At 35.8% G+C, this 25,821-nt stretch overlaps 1 long non-coding RNA gene across 3 annotated transcripts in view; it reads left to right on the top strand.

Annotated features, from left to right (window-relative positions):
* The window catches only part of LOC102390919, a 108,919-nt gene that overhangs the window by 58,704 nt on the left and 24,394 nt on the right, over positions 1–25,821 (top strand). For all 3 annotated transcript variants that reach the window (XR_006550481.1, XR_006550482.1, XR_006550480.1), the window contains 2 exons: positions 8,359–8,519; positions 14,820–15,024. This is a non-coding gene — a long non-coding RNA (uncharacterized LOC102390919). The remainder of the gene's footprint in view (positions 1–8,358; positions 8,520–14,819; positions 15,025–25,821) is intronic.

The following is a 25,821-nucleotide window of genomic DNA, read 5'->3' as shown; positions in this document are numbered from 1 at the left end:
ATTTTATTCTCAATTTTTTCAGTTCTTCCGTTACTACACGGTGATAAGTCTTAGGGCAGGAGTGGGGCCTCTAGCATTGATAAAGCTGAAGAATACATATTCTAAGAGATGTGCTTACATGTTTGTTATAGTTATGAGGAAATACAGCCAAACCTGAATATTTGAGAAACACCAGAGAAATTATGATGAGTATTTTTGTGGCCCATCCTTTTATTCTATGATTGTACTGTGCACAGTGACACTATTTTTAAGATATTTTCTTATTGTTTCATAGGTATGTGTTTTGTCTCATTTACAAGCTTTTTGTTGATAAATAATTTTTGGTTCATCCTAGATGTTCTCTGGATGAGCCTGATTGTAACCTTGCATTCCAAGGTTTCAAAAGTATTAAGTCAGTAAGAGATGAAATCTCCAGTTTTAATGTATTGATGTCAAAATAATGCAGAAACTACTCCAGCAATAGCTGATCATTTAGCAAGAGAAAACCTTTTATATAATATTTTATTCTATTGAATTTTTCAGTTTTACACTTATGGAAAGGATCAGATCAGATCAGATCAGTCGCTCAGTCGTGTCCGACTCTTTGCGACCCCATGAATCACAGCACGCCAGGCCTCCAGCCATCTCATCCTCTGTCGTCCCCTTCTCCTCTTGCCCCCAATCCCTCCCAGCATCAGAGTCTTTTCCAATGAGTTAAGTCTTCGCATGAGGTGGCCAAAGGACTGGAGTTTCAGCTTTAGCATCATTCCTTCCAAAGAAATCCCAGGGCTGATCTCCTTCAGAATGGACTGGTTGGATCTCCTTGCAGTCCAAGGGACTCTCAAGAGTCTTGTCCAACACCACACTTCAAAAGCATCAATTCTTCAGCGCTCAGCCTTCTTCACAGTCCAACTCTCACATCCATACATGACCACAGGAAAAACCATAGCCTTGACTAGACGAAACTTTGTTGGCAAAGTAACGTCTCTACTTTTGAATATGCTATCTAGGTTGGTCATAACTTTCCTTCCAAGGAATAAGCGTCTTTTAATTTCATGGCTGCAGTCACCATCTGTAGTGATTTTGGAGCCCAAAAAATAAAGTCTGACACTGTTTCCACTTTTGTTAAAAACTCAATGTTTAAGTATTCTCACAGTTTATAAAGCTTGACTTTAAAAGTAATTTAAATAAAATAACAGCTGTAAGACTTGCTAATTTCCATCAAATTCTATGAAAACTCTGCAGTAAATAGTTTCCTCCATATTATTTCTTATCTGAACAGGCTTTGTAAAGCTGTTCCTTTCGCTGTAATGTAACAGCCGGCAATGATAACAAGTATACCATTAGTACTATTAAATATACGAAAATATGATTTCATTTACACTATAACTATTTTATATTTTACTTTCTCCCTCATGTTTCTTAAAATTAGTTGAGATTCAGATTAAAGTCAGTTGCATAAAATTGGAAAATTAAACCTGAGAAATACATAAATTACCTAACTATAAATACATAAATTACTTGACTAAATTTCATAATGAAATTATTTTTTTAATAATGTGTAAAAGTTTAAAGATATTTCATAACTTTTAAAAAATTATATAAATTTCTTAATTTTTAATTGCTTTGTTGGTGTAGGAAAAACCTATCTTTAGTGCAGTATAAAATTAGTGATTTAAATAGCATCTGTTGAATGAAATTATGAGAACAAATTGTTGCTACACTTAAATGTAAAGTAAATGTTCGTATTTAACATTCCCATAGGGATTTCCCTCAGCTCAGCCGGTAAAGAATCTGCCTGCAGCGCAAGAGAAATGGGTTCAATTCCTGGGTCGATTCCTGGGTCAAGAAGATCCCCTGGAGAAGGAAATGGCTACCCACTCCAGTATTCTTGCCTGGAAAATTCCATGGACAGGGGAGCTTGGTGGGCTGCGGTCCATGGGGTCGCAGAGTCAGGCACAAATGAAGTGATACTTCTCTTCAACATTCCCATAAATTATGTTAGGATATTTTATGGGAACTAAGCACTTAATAGTATTAAATCAGAGAGTGAGTGAAAGTGGTCTTATGAAAAGTGTCTAATGAATGATTGAAAGTGAAAGTGAAAGTCGCTCAGTCCTGTCCAACTCTTTGCAACCCAATGGACTATATAGTCCATGGAATTCTCCAGGCCAAAATACTGGAGTGGGTAGCCTATCCCTTCTCCAGCAGATCTTCCTGACCCAGGAATCTAACTGGACTTGAACCGGGGTCTCCTGCATTGCAGGAGGATTCTTTACCAACTGAGCTATCAGAGAAGTCCAAATGAATGATTACATAGCATAATTACATACTTTAGTCTATAATTTTTAATATTAAGGGTATATATTTATGTCATACAATTTAGAAATGTAAATATAGTGTTCCTTCCATCAAGTGGAAAGATTGATAGATAATTAAAAAGGAAAAGTTTTTGTAAAGTAGAAGTCAGTATGTGCATTGATAACTTTTATGAATGATTTTAAAAGCCTGTAATTCTATTAAATTTTGAGAACTAATTAATTAAAATGAAAGGAAGCCAGTTTCCCCTCAACAGCATCTTCAAAAATGATGTTATTTTCAGAAGTTATTTAAAATCTTTAACAAGCATTTAATAGGCTGTAAATACTATATTTTTAGCTACTTAAAAGTTAAATTTTAAAGTTTTTTAAGTTACTTAAAAGTGTGTTTTCTCACTGTTATAATATCCTAAGTGATACAGACACATGTAAATTAAAATGTGAAAACCCTACCCTTCACTTCCATTCTCCAATTTCATCACTGTTAGCAGAACTTTTTCTGTAAACAAAGAAACATATGAATGCACATTTTTTCCATCAAAAATTGAATAATTATATACATTAAAAAATAATTTGTACTTAAAATTATGCACCTTGAATATTGTTCTATAATAACATAAATTTTAGGAATTTATGACTGTAACTGAGTAGTTTTCTGTAACACTTATTTAACCTGATGTAATTCTCTTAATGTTCATGTAAATTAATGTCCCTTTTTTCTGAATATTAGTGGTTATATGAGCATCTGTGTGTGTGTGCACATGCATGTGCTTTATCTACCCTCATGAATCTCTATGGTTGCTTTTCTAAAGCTAGACTACTAGAAGCACTATTTCTTTTGTTAAAAGTGTGGGCATTTAAAATTTTGTTAGGTTTTAACAGCTGTTCCTGGAGATGGTGTGCCAATTTAAACTCTCAAAATATATATTAATAGTTCTTTTTCTCTATACCTTCATCAGCAATGAATATTATTTATTCTCTTAATTTTTAAGCACTATGATAGTATTTATGGATGGTTTTCTAATCTCTCTAGTGATTGGCCACCTCATGCGAAGAGTTGACTCATTGGAAAGACTCTGATGCTGGGAGGGATTGGGGGCAGGAGGAGAAAGGGACGACAGAGGATGAGATGGCTGGATGGCATCACTGACTCGATGGACGTGAGTCTGAGTGAACTCCGGAAGATGGTGATGGACAGGGAGGCCTGGCGTGCTGCGATTCATGGGGTCGCAAAGATTCGGACACGACTGAGCGACTGAACTGAACTGAACTGAACTAGTGATTAACCAAACTAATGTTTAACTGAAGAATTAGAATTGTGTGAGACCTTCTGAAGATGGGCACTTTAAACAGAATTATCAGTAGAATAGTGTACTTTTAAAAAGTTTTTCTTTAAGGAAATAGTAATGTCTTATAAAATCAGTTGAACTTCAAAGTCAGTCTTAAAACATATTGGAATATTGATGCAAAGGAATTTCTGATGAGATTTTGGATTAAAGCCTTTTGAGAGAAATGAAAATATCGATTTTTATTTGGAGCAGAGGTGATTTTTATCACCACAAACCCAGTTAAAATAAGAAATTCTGGGTTGGGCTACTTGCCCAGACTTTCTTTTTGTCTCCATGTTCTCCCTTCCTCAAGTTCTAACATATCCTTCAGTTCACATCTCCCTGACTTTAAAGGTTCCCTGTTACCTCTAAAAAATGAAAAATAATATCATAACTTGCAAGCTTGTTCAAAAATCCAGTTTCTCAGGTCTCATCCCTGAAGATTCTGATTCACAAAATTTGGAGTGGGTCAGATCATCTGGGTTTTCAATAGAAATGCCAAGCGATTCTCTGGACTACATCTGGAGGAAGACTGGAGTAAACTAGTAACGAGTTTAGTACTATCAAAGTCTTCTAATAATTACCTGTTAAACCTCTTCAGGCGAGCTTCTCAGGTGTCTCAGTTGGTAAAGAATCTATCTGCCTGCAACACAAGAGAAATGGGTTCGATCCCTGGATTGGGAAGATCCCCTAAAGAAGGGAATGGCTACACACTCCAGTATTTTTGTCTGGAGAATCCTATGGACAGAGGAGCCTGGTGGGCTACCGTCCATGGGGTTAAAAAGAATCAGAACTGACTGAGCGACTAGCACTTTCACTTTTTTCAAACTATTTTAAGCTTACATTTAATGTCTGTCTAGCCAATGGAATGGTGTGCTGTCTCTTAGACTAGATTCTGGGTTCTTCTATCTGTACTTTTCCCCTGGAAAACCAATCCCCCTCTCCACTTCACCTCTCTCTTTACCTTATCCCTCATGTTCTAATCGAATCTCACCTGCTAAACAAAGACTTCTATTTCCTCATCCCTCAATGATCCACTTCTGCAAGAATTTATTCCCATCACGCATTTGGTGTTGTGGTGTAGAATTGTTACTTATGGTTCATGTGTAATTCTCTGTATCTCTTATTGTGCCTTACACATAATCAACACTAAAAATGTGTTGGTTGGCTGGTTGAGTGAGTGAGTGATAATATAATTAGACTAATAGGGAGCAGGTCAGAGATTGCACTTCAACCCCATGAAGCCACTTCTTGACATTTTGCAACTTGTTCTGCTCCTGAGAGATTTCCTTGCTCTCACTTCAAATTTGATTGCTTGTTTTGGTGAATAAAACAAAAGCTAATGCTTACCATTTATTTAGGTCTGTTAATTACATATTTAAATCACCCTATGTGAAATGCTTGAGAACATTAATCCATAGCAGAGCCAGAGTTTAAAAATTAAATGTGAAATCTGCTGTTACAAGTCTGGACAATTTTTATCCCAGCAGGTCTGGGTTGCTAAAGGCCTGGATGTCTTAACTTTCTTAATGCAGGTTAGCTTTCTTAACAGAAAATTATTTTTGTGTTTGGAATAATTTCTTATCAGAAGCTACAAAATAACATTGTGGTGAGGTGTTTAGAATAAATGTATCATTTGTCACAGGCACAGTGCTTGAAGCGCCTTTGGCTTCTATGCTGTATTCTTGCTATTTAGAACCAAATTACACAATTTAGCATAGCTGTGAGTATAACCCAGAACTGTGTTCATAAAAACATGGGCTACACTTAAAAAAAGATAATTTCCTGAGAATGGAAAATGGAACTAGCATTTATTTACTAATATTATTCAAGACTGTCTCGAGAAACACTATTCATTTGAAAAAACTTAATCATGAGGTAAGCATTGTCCTAATACTGTTTAATGAAATAGGAAAATTTGCAGTTTATTTTTTTTCAGTTTTGAAAAGCAAGCACTTGGTAAGTCACCTTGGAAAAATGGAGGTGATTTATTAATTTGTCATTTTCTGGGACTGAAAACAAGATCTTGACAAATAAAAAGACATCCATTGGACATATATTTTTTTCTCTTCAGTCTAGCGATTTAGTACTTCAGTGGAACGTCTTGGCCAGGCTGGTCTCCTGTAGGTTTGACTGTGGAAGAGCAGGTGTGCGCTTCCAAAGTGTCTTTACAAGTGTCTCAGTGGGGCTTCCCTCCCGCGCCTCTGCAGGAGACAGCTCATCTGTTTAATCCTTATGTTTTAGTCAACCTTTCTTATTATGCAGACAAGGCTCCGAGGCTCAGCTGGATCTTGACTCTCCGAATGAATTGATGGGGCTCTTTGATCTTAACTGTGTATTGCATCTGTTTCATCTTTCCTCTTCATGCGTAGTCTTCCAAACTCCAGTTCTAGCTGGTGCTCTTAAAATAAATGGATGATCATAGAAACAAATAAAAATTGCCATTTAAAACTCAGGTACAAACATGTCCACTTTTCATGTTGGACATTTTTGTCATTGTTGTCCTGATAAACTTTCTTGAAAAAAAAAATTCCCAAAGCAATTAAATGATGTGACTCTGGAAGGGACCACCAGAGTTAAGAGTATTTCACTGTGTGTGTGTTTGAGTGTGCACACAGAGTGCTTTGTAGGACCAGACTTGCATGGAAAGTAAGAATGACTGATCTTTGCAATTTAGTTTATTGTATGTTAGCGTGATATCTTATTGATGGACCAGATTGAAGTAAGAGGCATAGCGCTTGCTTAGAAAAATCTATCATAGAACTATAAAGACCCTGCTAGGCAATATTCCTCTTTTTGATTGGACTGAAAAAAGGCTGAGTTGCAGGGAAAATCAGTTAGAATCAGAACTAATCCATATGGAAAGATCATTCTAGGGTATAGGATGCTAAAATAACATTTCTTTAAAAAAAAAAGTCTAAAATGAAATACGGATGTAGCAACTTGTGTGAAGTGGGAATGGAGGGATGTTGAGGGAACAGCATGGATTGTTTGCTTCCTGCATTAAAGCACATAAAGTTATGATTAATTGAACCAGAAAATATCAAGTTTTTATCTGAGTAACCTTTGATATTCTCATCTGGTATTTTGCAGACTTGTGTTAATTCTTTTTATTTTTAATTCCCTGTGAATCTTCATTTAAGTGTATCACAGTCTTGTGATGATAACGTAATGTCAAAGCTGTCAGAATAATTCAGCTGAGCAAAAAACTGATGTTTCCAGAAGCCCTTGAGAGGATTATGAAAAAGTTTCTCTCTGAAAGGAAGAATATTGTGGTATGATCTGCTAGTCTATTAAACATATACTTTATCCTGACATGCATACACTAAATATACTAATAACTATTGGTGAATTATCAGAATAAATAACTTCCTTCGAACCATTTAGAAATAAAAAATATAAGGAATTTAATCCCTACTCATAACCCTATCATATTGCTGTTTTAAAAATATTCAGCTAACTTCCTTACACTCAAAGTAACTCTCAAGCCCCCACATGGTATTCAACACTGCACTGGGGATTCTTTCATCACTATTCTTGTATTTCCCATATGGAATCTGAGAAGAACTGTACAGGAAAGAATAAGGAATGTTACTCAATCCTTCAAGCAGAACTCCTCTGTACTACCCACTCAGTAGTGTTACTCTCCTCTAAACAGTTTGTCTTACTACCATCTGGAACGTGCTTTCCATGTATTTATGTACTTACTTCTCTGCTACCTACTTACTTATTACTTGATGCTTCCATTGGGAAAAAAAAAAAAAAAAAAAAAAAGATCTAACAACCAACCAAGCAAAGATATGTGGTTTCAGTGAACTTCATTTAGGTTTCCTGATTTTATTTCCTTTAGTTTCTTATCTCTCATACTTGACTGCTCTGTTTATTCTGTATAATTGAGACAAAAGTGCCTACACTCCTCTTAGTCTGTAATAATTCTGTGCTGCTTGAACTTCTGAAAGGTTTGTCCTTGCCCACATGAAGTGAGTCAACATGTCAACACAAGCCAAAATCTTATTTTTATGTTTGTCTGTGATTTACAAATCCCAAAGAGTTCCAGTTTATGTTAGAATAGTATTCGTTTGGTTCACCAATGTAGCTCCCAGGTCAATGCAGTTTACTGTTTTAGAATTTATTTAAAAAACTCTACATTGCTACCTGCACATTTCCTTATGTTCAAGAGTTCTGACCCTTATTAATTCTTAATTTGCTTCTTAAATAGTAATTGGGTCATTTGACCTCCCTTAATCCTACCTAAGTGTGAAAGGTGATTTTCTTATATTATCCTCCAAAGAAGGAAGGGGAGAAAACATTTATATTAGGTGTATTGGTGGAGATGTGGTTTCTAATTTTTAGCTGCCATTGAAATGCCCTTGTACAGGCTCTCTGACATGTATTTTGGTCTATGACCATCATATGCTATGCTAAGTCACTTCAGTTGTGTCCGACTCTGTGCGACCCCATAGACGGCAGCCCACCAGGCTCCCCTGTCCCTGGGATTCTCCATGCAAGAACACTGGAGTGGGCTGCCATTTCTTTCTCCAATGCATGAAAGTGAAAAGTGAAAGTGAAGTCGCTCAGTCGTGTCCGACTCTTAGCGACCCCATGGATTGCAGCCATGGGGTGCAGGTTCCTCCATCCATGGGATTTTCTAAGCAAGAGTACTGGAGTGGGGTGCCATGACCATCATACAAGTACTCAGTTCTTGAATATCTGTTGCATCTATAAATTTCCAGAGAACCAGAAGTTACCCAAGGATGCATTATTGTCAACTCAGAAGTTTGAATAACTAATTAGTGGGCCATAAAATCAACTGAGTACAGAAAGCATGACCAGCATTAAAAGAAAAAGGTAAAAGGAAAAATAGAAGTATCAGAGTGTGTTGCATATAATAAAAGTAAGTACTGTTTCATAAACAATGTTTTCAAAAATATTTTGAGTATATTTGTGGTACTTGGTTGTGCTATGAATATTTATATTTTCGTACCATGAATCTCAGTTTGTTTTTTTTTTTTTTTCCAAGCCTAAAAATCCAAACCAAAATTGAGCTGGATCATATAGCTTCTAGGAATGTTTTTGCCTGTGTGCTGAGTTTTAGAATTTACAGTATTATTTTACCATATTTGAATTATATTTTTCACCAGTTAACCCCAAGCAAATCAAAGGAATTCTCGCATAGCAATACAAATAATAATGAAAGCTTAGCAGATGTTTCCAGAATTCTTAAGAGCTAGGCTGTATCAGCATACTGAGTGTACAGTGTTCTTACCTATCATACTATTTAGCTTTCAGTAGTTTTTTTAGATACATGAATATTTAGTTACACCAGAAAAAGGATTTTATTAATACCTTGTTTTGTCATTGGGCCAGAGTGAATATAAACTATGGCTGTATACTTCTATTATGACAAGAAAGGAAATAACAATTATCAGTCTTTTAAAATATCTCATGGTTAAAATCTTTACCTTTTCACTTAAAAAGCCATTGTATATGTGATCCTTTCATTATGAAAGATATTACTGGGGTTTTCCCCCTTGCCTTTGTATATACTAGGAATTGATGTAGGGAGGACGTTCTACTTGTCCTTCCATTGCACACTTGCATTTACTTCAGAACTAAGAAATGTAACTGCTGCTCAATGAGGTAAGCATGAGAGAAAAAGAAAATTCTAATTTGGTTGCACACATGTGTATGTTGTTTAAGATTCATTGCCATGTCATTCTCAGCCTTTGTGAAGTCCATGGTGGTATGTGATTGGTACTCTGCAGCTAGTAGCAGCAGAGTCATTTCAGAGCTTGTCAGAAATGTGGGGTGTCAGGCTCCACTCCAGACCTACCAAATCAAAATCTGCATTTTAACAAGGTCAAAAAGTGTATCCCATGATCATGAAAGTTTGAAAAGTGCTGGTATGTAGGCTGAGTATTACCTACTACTATATGGACCCAATGGCATTGTGGCTCAGAGGATAAAGAGTCCGCCTGCAATGCAGGAGACCTGGGTTCAATCCCTGGGTCGGGAAGATCGCCTGGAGGAGGGCATGGCAATCCACTCCAATATTCTTGCCTGGGAAATCCCATGGACAGAGAAGCCTAGTGGGCTACAGTCCTTAGGGTCATGTAGAATCAGACACGACTCAGCGACTAACACATACACACACACACATGGAACCATAGCCATTTCATGGGTAACATTTTCGCTGGAAAAGAAAAATTGATGAATGAAAAGAACCAGCAGTTTTTTATATCCTAGAGCTGCTGTGGACCATCTACTGGTGTTTATAATTAATGACAACAATGCCGCTGTTGCTCATCAGAGCACCCATTATCAAGTGCTCCCATTCCTTGGCCATTGTGTCTGCTGCATCAAGTTACCCATTCAAGCATCTTCTTCACCTACCAGTTAGATGCTGTTTTACAAATGAGGTAGTAGAGGCCAAAGATTGCCTGTTGTGAATCCAAGCATTTTGATGGCTAACATCTGTGATTGGTAGTCTCACTTTTTAAAAATAAAAAAGCCTTATTTGTTTCAAATAGGGATAAAATTTGCTAATTGAAAGATTCCTATGAATGTAACTATTGACACTTGTTTGGATAATATTTTTAATTAATAATGAGTTCTCAAATTCATGTATTTGAAAAGACAAGAAAATCTTAAATTTTAATCCCACATCAAACTGTAGGGTTACTACCAGTTCACAATCTATTATATACTAGGCTTTGCTGCTGTGTTCCAACTTGTATCCCGTTGGCTCTAGATATTCTGCTGGCATCTAGGGAACTTAGCCTTGAGAGTGAACTGCCTGTCAGAGGACAAACAATTGTACATTTGTAACATGAATAAAAGATGCCTTACTTGAAACAACTCTGAAATTGTTCAGAATGTAAGAATTCAGTTTGTCTCTCATGTGCTGAATTAAATCCTTTATAAGGAAGAAAAACATCCTTTGAGAAAGGAGGTGCTGTAGTAATGTCAACATTTTGGCATTTACTGTATGAGGAAAATCAACTTATGTAACAAGTGCTATTAAAAATGTTATTGTTGTTCAGTCGCTAAGTCCTGTGCAACTCTTTGCCACCCTGTGGACTGCATCACTCCAGGCTTCCCTGTCCTTCACTGTCTCCCAGAGTTTGCTCAAACTCACCATGTCCATTGAGTCAACGATGCCATCCAAACATCTCATCCTCTGTTGCCCACTTCTCTTCCTGCCCTCAATCTTTCCCAGCATCAGGATCTTTTCCAATGAGTCACCTCTTCACATCAGGTGGCCAAAGTATTGACGCTTCAGCTTCGGCATCAGTCCCTCCAATGAATATTCAGAGTTGATTTCCTTTAGGATTGACTGGTTTGATCTCCTTGCTGTCCAAGAGACTCTAACATGATTTTTTTTTCTTTTCCTTTGTATCTATATGAGATGATGGATGTCACTAAACTTATTGTGGCAATCATTTCATGATGTATGTAAGCCAGACCATCTATACTATATAAATCATTATATCAGTTTTTATAGTGCTATATGCAATTATTCATTAATAAAACTGGAAGAAAAAAATGAATTATTTAGAACTGGAAAAAATAGCATTGAAATGAGAGCTGGAAGCAAAAGTTGCCAAGGTCATGTTATGGCACAGAAAAGCAGTGCTGTGTCCTTCAGATCAGCTGGGCAAACATAAGCTGGCGAACCGTGTCTAGTAACATGGGGAAATGGAGAGTGTCTGGGATTTTTTGTAAAGAAACAAAAATATACCGATTGCACATTCAAGTAGGGATGGTGGAAAAAATTTTAAGTGTTAAATTTGTTAATGTTTCACCTAAATAAATAACACATAAATTTACACAATAGCCAAGAATAGACTGTAAAGAGTAGTTCTCACTCACTCCTGCTCCCCAAGCACCAGTTTCCATACTAATGCAAACACTGTTGGCAGTTTCTTGCGTATTTTTCAGAAATATTCTCTTTATATACAGGCATTATGTACAAAATCCTTATTAAATTGGTAACATACAATAACATGGTTCTGTACAATTCTTCTTTTGCTTAAAACAATCCCAGAAATAATTTAATATCAGTAGTTTGTTGATTTTAATCCCATACAGCATTCTAAAGTATGGATATAATAGAACTTATTTAACCAGTTTCCTTTGGTGATATTTTTTAGATCATTCTCGGTTTTTGCTCTTACAAATAGTACTGCAACTAGGATTATTGGCCATATAATGTCAAGCATATGGAATATATGTATTCTTAGGTTTTCATGTACAGTAATCAATGTATGTACAATTCTTTATTCTGCTTTCTTCAGTCAGCATAGTCAGAAGAATTTTGTTTTCTAAGTCATCCTCATTATCATTTCATGACTATATACACGTAATTGCCATAAATATTTAATAATATCCATTTTGGGGTACATTAGTTTGTTTCTATTTTCCCATATTTACTACTGCAGTGAAAAACTTTGTGCACATTTAAATCTCTTGGAATTTCATAAGGAAAAGTTTCTTTTTTCTTTCAAACAGTAAAGAGCTTTTTGACTCATTTTGACTTTCTGATTCAGAATTATGTTCAAGGGAACTAATAACATTATGGAAACACTTATTTAGGAATCTTATGAGAATGTCTATTTTGAACTCTTTTTAAGTATGAACTCTTTTTCAGTATTTTAAAGATATAGTTTTGAATGAATACATACCCTAGTTAATAGATGGCCATCAACATAACCATCAGCATAGGGTGGCTGGCTGGTTGGTCTACAGGGTACAGTTCTCGCCTTGGAGAGGTACCAGGTTCAGGATCCGGATGAGCCCTTTCTTTTTGGAATTCCCAGGTGGCACTAGTGGTAAAGAACCCACTTGCAATGCAGGAGACTAAGAGACATGGGTTTGATCCCTGGGTCGGGGAGATCCCCTGGAGAAGGGCATAGCAACCTGCTCCAGTATTCTTACCTGGAGAATCCCATGGACAGAGGAGTCTGGAAGGTTACAGTCCACAGGGTCACAAAGAATTGGACATGACTGAAGTGACTTAGCACACATCAACATAGTCCAAGGGAATAATCTCTTTTGCATTATTAATTTTCAAAACACGTAAATTAGGCCTTGAGGGGGATGTGTGCAACAGTGTTCATTCTTCATAACCATGTATTTCTCAAGAAAGTACTATGTGCCAGACCCCATGATGGTAGCCAAGGCTATGACAATGAATGTGATTGGCACAGCTTACTTCCTAACAGTATCTCTAAAAGCTGTATTTAAGATGCTTTGTCCTTGACATTGTTTTACAACACATTCTTGTCCTCCAACAATTTCAATTTCTTCGTTCTTTTGCTTTTAGGGCATCTAACTCATTCCTTAATATCAGGCCAACATGTGAAGAATAAACAATATCTTATGCTCAAAAAGATAATATGTATACATATGTATTATATATAGTTTAAGAATCCCTGAAATCATATTTCTCCCTCCCTTTCTGAGATTTAAGGAGCATTTTGTCTTCCTAGGATGAAAGTATCTTTCTCTGTAGTTTGATGGCTCTCTAAATGATCTTATCCTCATTGTATATATTTCAGATTGCCACTAAATACATTTATCTGTTCAGCAATTTAGCCTAAATAAACCAAGTGCAGGGACTTCAGGCCCTCTGTTACAGGAACATCTTCATGTGAAAATAAAATGTATATTTAGGCTGCACACCATGATTGATGTGTGCCTGATAACTGCAATTTTCACAGGTAAAGATAACCATTTTGGTCCCTTTTAGGGAGTCAGATACAAAGAATCCTTATGTAAAATGGCACCTCAAATTTGCATTTTAACTTTTCACCAAATTCTTCCATCCCAGACCTACTAATTTCTTGATAAATATAACTTTTATTATCATAATGTATTTTATTCTTTCTAAAGCTTTGCAGTGCAGACTTTTTACTTCATTGATGCTTAAATATTTCAATGGAGAAAATAATTCATTAGTAAATATTACATCAGTTTAATGGTTTAACAAGCAGATCAAACTTTTCATTGACCAAGTGAATGTTTCACTCTCAAAGATACTGTCATATCATTTTAAGGAATTTTATGTTAGCTAATATGCATATAAATTTTACTAAATTCTCTATATGTACATTTGCGTATATCTACACATTTCTATGGGCTTCCCTGGTAGCTGAGAGGGTAAAGAATTTGCCTGCTATGCAGGAAACCCAGGTTCGATCCCTGGGTCAGGAAGATACCTTGGAGAAGGGAATGGCTACCCACTCCAAGTGTTCTTGCCTGGAGAACTACAGAGACAGAGGAGTCTGGTGGGCTACAGTCCATGGGGTCTAAAGAGTTGGACACGACTTAGCAGCTATCACACAAACACATACACACACACACACACACACACATTTCTGTATAATTCAATAGGCTGACTTTTAGATGGGAAAATGTGTATTAGGATGTAATGATAACTACCTCTGAATCTAAAGTTGTATGTTATTCTTAGTAGAGACACCCAAATTCGTTTCTCATTATTTTGCCTAAATATAATTTGCACTTTTATGTGAGGATATGTTCTAGTAATCAGAATTTATAGACTACTCTTCTTGATGAAAAACAGAAGAGTAGAGACTTCTTAACGTCAGCATATCACTTCTACGAGTTTACTTAAAGCTATTTAGCCATTAAGCTGGCTCCTCCTGCTAACAACCTGATCATAAGACATTACCAAGGTAGCTCAAAGGTGGAAAAGTAAAGACAAAGGCATCTGGAAACGGAACTCTGGTAGATTTAAAAAATTTTCTCCTTATTCTAATATTCCATATCCTTAACATTGAGGTTGGAGTCCTCCTTATTGCAACTTTGCACATACCCTACTGTTTGAACTAAAAACCCCAGGAACTACCTGTCTGAGATCTGAATGTATTCTTGGTCCCAAATCAATCTTGTCACTTCTCAGGAAAGCAACAGAAGATAATAAGTAGTATTCACCTGATTGCTTTCCTGCTCCGAGACAGCTGGTGACGCGTGTCTTCCTGATAACCAGGAGTTTCAGATCTGAGGCAGGGATAAAGAGAAGCTCAGAGCTGGCAGAATCTAAATTTGACAGTCGATGGCTGAGGAGAGGGTCAGAAAGGATGGAATCTGTGACACGTATGAGAAAGCAACAAAATTTATCTGCTCTGGTTGCAATGATTAGATGTCTCTTTGTCTGGCTCTCCTACAGCGGTTGACTGATTGTACCTGCCAGCTGGCTAATATCATAATTAACAAAGTTGCTACTACGTCTGCAAAGTTTAATCGAAAAATTTGCCAGTGATATGATGGCATTGTCACAAAGATCACAAGGGACTCGGAGTCGACTTTCGCTCAAGGTGGAACGGCAGAGCTATGGAGGCAAAATGAGAAATCTTGAACTTGTTCAGCCAAAGGTAGGTTTCTTTCATAATCCAACATCCTGGGCTCTCTTATTAAGATTTTTATTTGATGGTTAGTGGGCTTTTTTTGGTTGTGTGACTAGGACGATTCAGAGAAAGATCCATATGCTTCTTGAGCACTTACAGCACAATCTCAGAAAGCTTTGAGTTTTTTCCAAATATAGAAACTCAGAAATATAATGAAATAGCTTTTGATGCTGAGAATGAAATATAAAGCAATATATTTGCCTGTTACTGTATCTAGCAAATCTTTATCAGTTTACAGAATTACTGTTTGGTAATAAATACCAATTGAACAATTATATTGTATAGCACTTGGATTTAGTTTGTTCAACAACATAAAATCTATTACTCCTCTTTATTCTATTGTGTCAACCTAGTTATAAGAGTAAATAAAAGCAATCATAGTTATAGAATGTGTAGAAGTTCTATTTCACTTTACAGAAATGCTCAAAGTGGAGGGGGAGGAGGTCTAAGGTCTTAAGTCAAGCAAGAGATTGGGGCTTTTTCTTTATAACACTCAGAAAAACTGCTCCTTTTTGAGATCATGCGCTATTCCTCAATGCCAGTCTGGCCATTGACTATTGTACCTGTATTTTCTTTTTACCATGATTTGCTTTGCTTGATTGAATATTCATGCTCTGGGGAGTTTCCCAAATGATAGCCTTCACATATTGCTAATTAATGGATGTGAATATTGATGAGGAGGGGTGTGTGCCTCTGTGTCTATGCTTGTGTGCTTCTTCTGAGTACAAAGAGAGAGGAAAGTATCTCAAAAAATCATGCGGGAGGCAAAGTTTGGGTTATTTATGCTGTGTCACAGCCCTGCTATAATTCCAAGGCAATCAATTTGCAGTGTAATTGGTAACAAATGTTAAGGGTCTTTTACTTTCCCTCCATGGTCATCTAGGCACTATGTCATGGCAGAAAAAAGCACAATGATTTTTTTTTTTTGTCCATTGCTATTTATCTTTGGTGTTAATAGCAGTTTTAAAACATCATGAAATAACATTTCAGAAACAAATGAATGCACAGCACGTATATTTTTTAATAAGTCCATAAACTTTCTTGTGGTTTTATTCCTAGCCCTAGGAGACTACACATTCTGAATATGCTCATCTTTAAAACTTGACAGATTTCATATTCTAATATTTAAAAAATGAATCTTTTTTATGGGAGTATAAATTGTAAAGCCTTTAAGAGTCTGGATAGTTTACAAAACTGTTTATTGAAATTTTGGTTAAATTTTTACTTAATGCATTTCCAGTCTTCACTAAAATTTAATGACGTTGATAAGAAAAGCTAGAACTACTGTTTTAAATCATGATTTTATTATATTCTGGACATCGTTTTCGGAAGAGAATGTTATTCTCCTGATAAAGTCTTTCTTTTTTTTTTCTTTGACTTCACTCACTCCCTTGGTAGTATGTGGCACATAATAGGCACTCCATGCATTTTTATCAAGTGAACGAATTAATGAATTTGAGTCTTTCTATTGCTATTCAAATATTGTTAGCATGTGCTGCCTCCAAATCAATAACTTTTGAACGCGGTAAACATTATGGACAGAAACAAGTAGATGAATGGCGCAGTCACAGACAATAGGGAGGATTAAGTTCCTAAAATAATATAATGTTGTTTTAACCTAAACCTCCATAATATTTTGTGTAATTGAGATTTGCTATTGTAGGAACTCAGTTGGAGGAGCAAAGGTCTATGAGGATTAGAAAGGGCCAGGAAAGTGGTTCACAGCTGATGCACCCGTTCTTTTAAACAGGATTATCTCCTGAGATGTGTAGAAATGAACTCTTGTCAGAATTTCAAAGGAATTAATATTTTTGGTAAAATGTGCTAATGTAAAGAGTTAGAAGATTAGTGATGCATAATGAAAGCAATGCATTCTTTCACATGGAAATAGGAATATAATAGATGTCCTGCAGGTGATTGGGGCTGTAGCAATTTTATTCAAGATTAAAGTTTGATTGACCTTTGTTAGGGTGATTAACCCTTCTGAAATTAAAAGCCAGAGCTGAATTATGCCAGCCCATTTAAATGCAAACATTGAGCAGGTCGTATGTCATTCAAATAATAATAATAAAAAAACCCTCCTATTTTAATTTTCATTTTTGCACGTCTGAATGAGATGCTGCTTTGGAAGGATTATAGTTCAGGCAAAAGCATGCTGTTGGCAGAGCATACAGAATAACATATAGATAATTGGGGGCACGTGGAAGAGTCCTAGGCTTCACCCCCTCCCCATTCAAAGCATCAAAACCACCACACCAACAAAAGCAGGGAGTCTGAAGACCATCTTCACACACTTAGAATGTGTGTTCTCAATAGAAAAAGAGTATAGAAATAGCTGGAAAAGAGTCGGAATAAGTAACAGTGACATCTGTTCTTACCCAGTGCTAACCACTAAATTGCGTATTAGATCCATATTAAATCCATGTGATGCCTCCTGAAAAATGGGGGCTTTTGAGTATGGTTGCTTATGAAGCTGTTCGCAAAAGTTGATTGTTTCCGATAACTGGCATTTTATTCCCCATGGTCTCTCATAGTCTATGGATAGCGTAGGTCTTTTCAAAAACGTTGTATGAGGAGCAAACTAGTTCTTTACAAAGCTTTTCAATGACTTGGTTTTATTTCTCTTTGTTAAATTTTCCTGAAGCCTTGTGAAAAGTTGCGTATTCACGTTGCTTCAAAAAACTGATTCCATTTTTCATACTATATTAAATATTTTTATCCCTAAGTCAGTGAATATTTTTAGTTTTAGTTTTAGTTTCCACCACATGATGAATGCATCTTCCTTTTATGTATCTGTGAACTATTAAAATGATAATAAAGGTTCTCTTCCTTCCATATGTAATTTATTTCTCTCTAGTCATCAAAGAAATTAGTCTGAATGTTTCAAGGTAGAAAAGTCCAAGGTATTATGGTGTAAAAATTAAGAAGCCCGAGGTACTATAGTTTATTTTTATATAAGCTTTTCATGTGCTCTTTTAACATCCTTCATAATGATAGGCTTCTACTCCAGGCCTATGAAGAAAGTCAAAGATGAAAAACTTGTGATAGACTGACTGAGATTATTCAGCTAACAAAGTGACTCTCACATCCTCCAGAGAGTGGGATAATACCACTCAGCACAGACTAATAACATGCTTAACTAAGATCTGTTTGCTATAAGGATAATTTCCTAATTCTTAATCATGGGGTTAGTATTCAACTATAAATGGTAAACAAATACTTTCTGTACCTTGCCTGATAAAGTGTAGATTATCAGCTTTAGTTTTGGTACATTTGTGTCAAACTTAAAAAAAATATCCAGCTGTTCCCTGATAATATTTTCACTTAAAAAAAAAAAAACCCTGCCGCTAAATCAAATCCCTAAAATAAACACTACTAATTCTTCAGACATATCAACAGTCTTCTCTAATTTGATTATTCTTGTTTCACCTCTTACCAGAACTGAATGAAGATAATTTGGGGCATTCTAATTTATTGTAAACACACCATTTTCTAAACATAAAGAGCTAATGTGCCAGACTACTGATAACATCTTCTCTGTGCTGCAGTTAATTGTCAGCCGTCTCTCCCATAACACAAAATCATAGATCAGAGAAGAGAAATTCATATCATCTTAGGGAAGTGAAAGAGCAAAGACAAATAAGATTATATTTTGTTAAATCCCAAATCCAATCATTTGTTTTGCTTCAGTGTGTTTAGAAGATGCTTTTATTTCTTTGTTGCCTTTGTTTCTGACAATCCATTCCCTTCTAATCCATCCAGTCCCAGACCTGACATTTTCACTTTTAGTTGTGAAATAATATTTTTTGCCATTAACAGGCCGAAATTAATTCGTTTGACATTTTCATGGGACACATATTCTAATTGGAGTCCTGTTCAATAAAACATACAGTTTAAAAAGTGACCAATGGTATTATTTTATACATCCTGTATTATTTGTCAGTCAGCAATTTAATTTCACAAAAATTTAGAGTAGGGTCACCATGAGCAATTTTATTGTTCTGGGCTGAAGAGGGAGAACAAGTGGCAAACTTGAGGATTTTCAGGGTATTAAAAATCAATAATAGTGAAAAAATAAGTCACACGAATTTTCCAAGATGTTATTCTCTTTAACAGACACTCATTCTGGAAAAAAATTAGTGGGTTTTGTCAGTCCAATGAATTATTTTTTGTAATTTGTTTGACAAAATAATATGCTCTCAGACAATAAATGCTCTGATGTTGACTTTACAGCTAATTGAGAAGGTTAATTCCCTAGCTTTAGTTTTCAAGTGAATTGGAAGTTGCCCTAATACAGTGCAATGGCCTGTGGCCTATTGATGCATTACCTGCTATTTGTATTAAAATGATCACACCACCTCTACATAATCCCTTGAAAGCTAGAGAACTGCTTAATATAACTTTGACTAAAACGCCTTTAGCGTTTCTGAAGCCATCTCTGTCTGATGTTTATTCCATTTCAACATTTACTGAGCACCTCCTATGTTCCAGGTACCCCCTTCAACCAAGGGAGGTGGCTCTATGAACCACATTTTATGAACCAGAAACTGAGACTCAAGGGTGGAGAGTGATTTGCCTAAAGTCAAGTCAATGGCACAGCCAGGGTTGGAAGTAAGTGCCACATTTCAAGGTCTTTGAGACCGGAGCTCCCCTTGCATTATCCTCAGTCTTCCACTTCGCCAAAACTTGCTTATTGTGAGCACAGGAATGTTTAGCACTTTCCCCAGATGAAGGAATTTCCTAAATCACAGGATCTTCAATGAAATAATTAATTCTCTAAGAGAAGAGGTGCTTTAGAACAGTTCAGATTATTCCAGGCAATGAACGTCACTTTTTGGCTCATTTCATGGAGACTAGAAATTGTCCTTTACAAATATCGGCCATTTAGTTCAGAAAAAAACAACCTTTAGGCTCTTTTAAAAAATATGTTTAAAATGTGTTTGCTTACCTATCTTTCATTTAAAATTCATAAATAATTGGGTCTAATAGAGTCCAAGTAAGAGGTACCTTCATTTTCCCTCATCCACTTTGGCTGGTTGAATAGTTGGACAATCACTGATAAAATGTGCCTCCAAGTTTTATAATTCCTGCCTTTGAAACTGGATTTGAGCACAGAGTATGATTGATTTCTGTTCCCTAGGGAATTGTCCAGTTGTTTATGCCAATTGAGTTTAAAGGAATATATGGGGAAATTTTTTTTGATAAGTATTTTAAAGATATGAGTTCTATGGGGTGACTGCAATATGAGAAAAATACACCATGCTATTTAATGAAACAATTTTGACTTTTGCTTCCTGATTTATTATGAGACTAAAGGAATTAACATGGATGAGTTAGGAAAAAAAGTAAACCTCTAAAAAATTAGCCTCAGAGGTCCCAAAAATTTGTTCCACCTTTTGAAAGCTGGCTCTTTTGGTCTATAAATTCTCAGAGTGTGGCTCACAGAATTGCAATAGGTCCAAATATATCCCTATATCTACCCACAGGGCCTAGAGAAGTGCTTGATACAGGTAGGTACTGAGGAAATGTTTGTTAAATTGGATTGAAAGTGACTATTACCATTAAATAAAGCTTGGGATGCTAACTAAACCCAATGCTTCATTTAAAGGCCTGGTGTCTACACTAAGAAATAAACTAAGAAATAACATTTTAGACTTTCTAACTTCAGAGTTCGAAAGAGAAAGGAGAAGTTGAGAGAGAGGAATACAGGTGTAGAGATAGTTATATTTTCCCATATGCATGTTAGGATTTTTGTTAAATGATCCACTTTTTTCCTTTTCATAGCTTCACCTCTAGGCCTATCAACCTCACCCAATCCTGACTTGTTAGTCACGAGTCACTTATAACCTACCAACAGGGAACCTAGCTTTTCTGAACTGATAAGAATATTTAATCAAAATGATACAATTGGATTTTGTCTATGGGAATACAGGGAAAATAATTCACAATATTCATTTTGAAAATGAATGGAAAAGCAACTTAAGGGCACTGCATAGAACCAGGAAAGTTTAAAAGTGTTTGCAGGAAAATAAGAAATTCTGTTGTTATTCTAACTACAAATGAAAGTACTTGGCAGCAGAGATAATTAAAATGTGTGATAAGATGAGATATACTGAAAGCATCTCTCCTAAGAGATGCTACGCAAGACGCAAGACGGGAGAGCAAGTTTGACCAACACCTCTACAAATGGGATAAATACTTGAGCATTCATTAACCATTTGAGTCCTGTTTGATGATGATTAAACCCTTAGGCAGATGTGAATCAACTTTACTATGTGGAAACATTGAGGAAAACATTTATGAAAAATATGATCCAATTTCTGAAAATACAGGCCAATTAAAGTTTGAGGTTTTTTTATGCTGTCTGCATGATGTATATATTAAAAAGGATGTCTATCCTCTCATTCTTCATCTTCTTAAGCAAAAGCGATTTTTACTTATTGACATAATACTGAAGAATCTAGTTTTTCTCCAAAATTATACATTTTTTTGCATAAATGTGCCTAATTACCTGAATTCAGTTTTGATTAGCAGTGTTAATTGATGCAGCTGTGGATGGTATCTGTTTACCTAAATTACCATGTGCAAACAGCAATATGTCTGGAAGTGAATATGCTAAACTGAAAATACTAATTAGCTAAGACAGATTGTTATTCAAGTCACATCATAGGGCTTTCTAATGAAAGCCTGGATGTGTCAGGGCTTTATGATATTCAGACAGAAATGTCTATATTACATATGATTTCTAAATTTAATTCGTAAGAACAGATGGGATGTCAGCCAGGGTTCTTCTGCCTTATTCCAGTATTAATGTGAATATTTTACTCAACTGGAGATATATTCATATGTTTTTTGTAAGAAACTAGTTGTGTGCCTTTGTAAGAAACTGGTTGTGTGTTTTGACTGTGTGCCAGCTTTGCACATTCAGAAACATCTATTTCTTGACCGATATATTCCTAGATGGTATCCACCCACTGTCCCAAACAGGAAGATAAGTAAAACATCTTGCAAGCTTAATCACATCAATTGGCTAATTTAATGAAATCAAGTAGCAGAAAGTTTAGTTAGAAAGACAGCTTACATTGAGTAATAATTTATGTGTGTTTTCTTGCCTTCCAAATTAATAAATTAATAGTAATAATAATAAAAAAAAAGTTTGCTCATAGGAATCTTAAGAATCAGCAAGTAGTTTGCAGGGCTGAAAGGTGATTTCTCATTGTTTTCAGATTTTCTTCTGTCTCTAATCATTTAAAAATGAATAGAAAAGCAGTGCTTATTTTCAGCTGCCCAGTTTTGAAGTATTAGAGCTTTTTCTGTGTCTGTGGTTCCCATTCCCTTTGTCCTAAAGCATGGTCCGCTTTGCGTAAGGATTCTCTCCAAAGAAAGCATTAATCTTTTACTGTCTGCTGAGGTACTCAGCGCTCATTAATTGCAGTGTAACTTAGATGTACCCAAAGATTATAGTACAAATCCTGCACATCACGTAGTGAAGAAATAATGGACCCATATTCCTTTTCCCAAGAGGCAAAATATGCTTAATGCATAATAAGTCTCTTCTTCCCAAAGGCTGTGAAAATAAGGCCTTTTGACTCAAACTTAAGAGTTTAAGATCCTTTTTAGATGTTTTAAGATGCCATGAGCAAAATGGGGATAATTTTCATGATGCAAATTTGAACATAATTATAGTTTGGCATATTTAATTTAGGTTTAAGTGAGAATTATAATTACCAAAAATTGAATTATTTCAATTATGCTAATTTCTATCCCCAAAGTTATGTGTAATGTGGGTTCTGTAGGATAGGTTTAGATCTAGCAAAATTACAATGGAATCTACTACTAAAAATAAGGAATTTGTGAAAATGACTCTGCTGTAGTTACATTTTAGCTGCAAAATGTTAAAGCACTGTTAACTGGCCCAGGAGAACATGAAGTGCTTGAAATAGCTTAAATCAAAGTAGAGAAAAGGAACATAATGCACTGCTTGGACCCTTTGCATTCCATTTTCTGTATCACTGCCAGTTGCAGCATAATATTGCTATTTGTTGTCTAATCAATAAAGTTAATCCCAGTATTTTTAAAATAAAATTCATGGATGTGACAGTTATAATTATTTAATAGTATGCTTTGAAAAGTCACCTTCAGAATTGTCTTGCCTCTGATAACCATTTGACATTAGGCTTTTCAAAGAGGCTTAAGGTAAGATCCCTCTATTCTCCTAATTTCTTTATTCTTAAAAGCTCGAGGAAGAAGGTTTTCTTTCCCAGTGGCTAATTGTAATGTGCTTTATTGTTCTGCGGACAGTCCAAGAAAGTTCATTGTTATAAAACCAAAGTGTGTGTGTGTGTGCGTGTGTGTACACACATTCATCAAATCACCTAAGTAAAGAGTTGAACTCAATCACTGCTGCTGCTGCTGCTAAGTCACTTCAGTCGTGTCCGACTCTGTGCGACCCCACAGACGGCAGCCCACCAAGCTCCCCCGCCGTCCCTGGGATTCTCCAGGCAAGAACACTGGAGTGGGTTGCCATTTCCTTCTCCAATGCATGAAAGTGAAAAGTGAAAGTGAAGTTGCTCAGTTGTGTCCGACTCTTAGCGACCCCATGGACTGCAGCCTACCAGGCTCCTCCATCCATGGGATTTTCCAGGCAAAAGTACTGGAGTGGGGTGCCATCGCCTTTTCTGAAATTCAATCACTAGAGCTAGTCAACCAGTTTGATTGTCAGGTGTGTTTACCGTCTATGCTGCTGGATTCACCAAAGCAACTGCTGCATTAATGTAAGTCTGCTTTCCAAGCATAGATAAAAGAAGAAACATCCTCTCTAGAAAGTTTAGCCATCTATTTTATTCAAAGCAGTGTTTAGGGAACTCTTTGCTCACCATGAGATTCTGTAAATACTGTAGTAAACGAGATTTTGTTTGTTAGTTTGTTTCCATGTATAGACATGAACTTGTTCTGTGTCATCATCTTTTCTAGAATCTTTGATGACCCATGTGAGCATTTCTACGTAAGAATCTTAAAATGGGAAAACAGGTCAGTGATGTGAAATGTAGAATGGAGTTAAGGCATCTTATCAGATATTTCAATGAATTGTCTTTAGGCAAATCACTTAACTTCAGGGTGAAAATTAGTTAATTTTAAGAATAAATATAGCTCTCTTTCTGACTTATTAAGGATTTATCACTTGTGCCCAAGGTTCAATGGATCTGTAAATGAAATGTATGAATCTTTTCTTTGAACTCTAATTGGCATGTGGGGGAAGCAGGTCAGACTGAGTTAAAGGCTGAGGGACTTAATCCTTTGAAGAAATTTTTATTTAGTTTTATTGCTTCTAAGTATTGCTAATATATTCTAAGATGAATTTGACACTTTGCTTCATATATGCTGGTTTATTTTCAAAAAGGTAGACTGTAGGCTCCTTAAGAGATATATTTTACTTCTTTGTTAAATCGTCCCTCTGTCTTCATGCAGCTTTATCACAGCAGAAGAGTTACATACAAGGGTTCTCCCTGGGCAAACTGTGGCCACCAGTGAGTAAAAATCATGGCCATTAACCCCATTTATAAATCTCGTAACTTATGTTACAGGAAACCATGTATTATCTAACCTGGGGACTGGAAACCCTCTGAAGACATCTAAAAATTTTTAAGCTCCTGTTTATTTTGAAAAAAGTGCATATTTTTGATCAGTTTATGTTCTGGTCAAAGGAACCCTAACAATTCACAAAGGATAGAATTCATCTGAACTTACTCCCTGAAAAGTATAACATAGGCTACATTTGAATTAATGCAAATTTCAAATGAATGGGCTTTGAATTGGTAAACAAAACTTGATAGACAGACAGACCTAAGTGCAGATTTTGCCTGTCATGTGTCAGCAGTGTATTCTTGGGCATTTTTCTGAATTCTTCTGGGCCTTAGTTTACCCGTGTCACAGAGAATCATACATACTTATAGGGGCGTTATGATGAGCAAATTATATAATGTATGCAAACACCTTAACCTGATGCCTGTCATCAAGTTGACAATAAATAATAGATATAATTACCATATACAATACAGTAGTTCTATATTAAAAACCAACAGAGGCAATTAGAGAAATGCTTTTGATGTGGCATTCATTAACTCTTAAAAATTGTATCCATTAAAGTGATTAAAATTCCCCACCAATATATACATATAAGCCCATTTTATCACAGGCATATATTTGCACATAAACATATGTGTATACACATACACGTATAATTTGTATAAGAATGAAATTAAACACCTGGCTTCCCAAGGTATATGGTACATGAGTTTTCTTTTCCGATAGTTTCTTACAGCTACCTAACGCTTCATAGCTCAAAAATTATTCTGTACACATTAGCGTATGTAATCTTCACATTAACAAGATAAAGCAAATGGCATTTCATTCTTCTTTATAAATAATTTATGCAAAGATGCTAAGTGACTTAACCAATGCCTCTTACTATATTGAGGGGTGGGGCGGATAGGGGATGAGGCAAGGAAAATGCACTCAGAGTCTTTATCTGAACTGTTTGGAAAAAAGAAACTAACAATGCTGTTTCTCCATGCAATATTGGTAGAGGAATGTCCTAAGAGAATATTACTATGTATACATATAGGAACCAAGGATGAGAATATTATGAAATCCAGGACATTATCCAGATTTTGACAGGTGGAGTGGAATTTGTTTCTCCTCAACAAACTTGTATTAAGATATTCTGACTGGTTGCACTGTTCACACTAGTTAGACATTATCTTT

The sequence above is a fragment of the Bubalus bubalis genome, chromosome 4 (genome assembly GCF_019923935.1).
Source record: "Bubalus bubalis isolate 160015118507 breed Murrah chromosome 4, NDDB_SH_1, whole genome shotgun sequence".
Taxonomy (NCBI): Eukaryota; Metazoa; Chordata; class Mammalia; order Artiodactyla; family Bovidae; genus Bubalus; species Bubalus bubalis.
This window is presented reverse-complemented; position numbering and strand designations above follow the sequence as displayed.